Source organism: Trachymyrmex septentrionalis, unplaced genomic scaffold (genome assembly GCF_001594115.1).
Source record: "Trachymyrmex septentrionalis isolate Tsep2-gDNA-1 unplaced genomic scaffold, Tsep1.0 scaffold5, whole genome shotgun sequence".
Lineage (NCBI taxonomy): Eukaryota > Metazoa > Arthropoda > Insecta > Hymenoptera > Formicidae > Trachymyrmex > Trachymyrmex septentrionalis.
In genome coordinates, this window is record NW_017305672.1 from 1,819,796 (window position 1) to 1,821,922 (window position 2,127).

Consider the following 2,127-nt stretch of genomic DNA (forward strand, 5'->3'; position numbering starts at 1 on the left):
AGTGAGATATGGAAGAGATGAAATTTGTTGAAACGAAGTATTCGCAGAACACTTCGTCGACTAATACCATTTTTACGTTCAAGCTGTTTTGTACTGATATGTGTTTAGTGTTCCAGCGGCTAAAATGTTCGTTGAATTTCCATCGTCAGTTGCTTTCTTGATTCGTTTGCGTTTTTTATTATCCACACTTCCTGTTTCTTGAAAAGTTTGTACTATGTTTGTATTATGTATTGTAAAACAGAATGAGGAATGGACACGATCGGGAAATCTTTCAGCATACAAACGTACTGCTTTTCTCATAATTTGGGGACATTCACCATAGACGAAAATCATATCGACTTTTTCCGCTTTCGTATAATGCATTTCGCAAGACACGCACTTTAATCGATAGATGAATTCAAACTGATCAGTAAATATTGATAATGCTATGTGCGATACAATTTAAACGGTATGTAAATATTTACATACACTTGAGCGGTATATCAACCAGAAGAGAAGACACGAAATTATTCGAAGAGTGCCTTGAAACAATTTACTTTCCATTGCATACAATTATTTTCCATTATTGACCTTGCGTAACCTTAAATGCCCTTCAATTATAGGTCATTGTATTCGTCTTAAAATGCTCTGTCAGAATGTAAGTAAAAAACCATATCATTCCATTAAAAAAAACAGATTTGACCTTTGCCTATCTTTTACGTCTCCACCTACAAAACATCACATTATGTGCCCCTCTTAACTAAGCAACTTTTGTTTGACACTTTTTCTTCTATTAAAAACAAGCAAATTATTCAGGTGATCTGTTTTAAATGCCCCTCCCTATATATATATATATATATATATATACATATACACAAATAAAATATTATAATACTGTGTGTGTAACTTTAATGTTTCCTTTTTTTCACAAATTCACATTTTATTTTTTAAATAACATAATATGCATTATAAATGCAACTTTGTCTTGTCATGTCTGCCATCATGCACTATCTATGAGTCAAGACGCTGCAAAGTGAACATGTGGGCTCGCTATGGCAGTTGTGTACTTCGTGGTCACAAAGGTGTTCGCACGAACACGATCAATTGCAAATGGGTCTTCTCACATCATATAATATCGGCAGATAAATCGCCTCGACGCCGCATTCACACTACAATTCTTCAACGCTGCTCTCTAAGCAAGACGAACATCTTCCTATAGGAGAGAAAAAATTTCACTTTATATTGTCCAATTTTGATCATAGATACAATTATGTACTTTACCCATGTGACATCTTTTCTGAAACTTGTGCCGACCACAGCTTAAAGTCTCTGAATACAGTAATGGACAGATGTGTTCGATGTCGATACACAGCTGATTGCAATTGTATTTATCGCAGGTTCTCTTCTTCTTGCAGTGCTTCTCAGAGCACGTATCATCGGTCTTGTCAAGTCCTTGCAAGCCATCTTGCGGTCCATGTTATCACAACAACACTTGACATCAGTGTTCAAGTCACATCCCGGACATTCCCTCACGTGACATGGAGCCTTGTAGATGTGCGGATTATCTGCGTGAACAAATAAAAATTTGATTTAACGCGTCTGCACTGATGATAAGACGCAAAGCTCGATTAAAAATACAAAGCCTTACTAGGCTGGCCACATTTCAAGCGCTTTGTGCAGATCGGCACAGGATTCATACAACTCTCTCTTTATTCCGTTAATGGTTTTTGACCGCATTGACTCTTTCAGACGTCACAGAACAGAGCTCGCAGGATCCCGGATGACAGACCTTCTGACAATGTTTCTTGCAGTTTAATGTTTTATTACAAATATTATCACAGGAAAATGTATCTACGACATTGACATAACAAATATGGCGATACAAATGCCGATCGGAATGTGCCGGAAACGATGCAATATTGAATATTAGTTCCTCATTTCCGGTTGTCATAGCCATGAGGGCACCACAAATGCTGGTAACGCAAAAACCATGGCAGTTTGATGGCCTTGAGTCAGACGCAATCGGCAATGCGAAAAATAATCATGTGGCGAAATGTTATTTTTAAACGTATAATTTACTAAATTATTTACTTAACAATTTATTTAATTGAAACATAATCTTTTCATTTCATATCGTATAAATCTATT

At 36.3% G+C, this 2,127-nt stretch overlaps 1 long non-coding RNA gene across 1 annotated transcript; it reads right to left on the reverse strand.

The window, feature by feature from the left end:
- Positions 1-882: 882 nt before the first annotated feature.
- LOC108751574 lies at positions 883-1,915 on the reverse strand. Its single transcript, XR_001939502.1, has 3 exons — positions 1,628-1,915; positions 1,261-1,544; positions 883-1,192 (listed from the first exon to the last, which is right to left on the reverse strand). It is a non-coding gene; the product is annotated as an uncharacterized LOC108751574 (long non-coding RNA).
- Between the last annotated feature and the right edge of the window lie 212 nt (positions 1,916-2,127).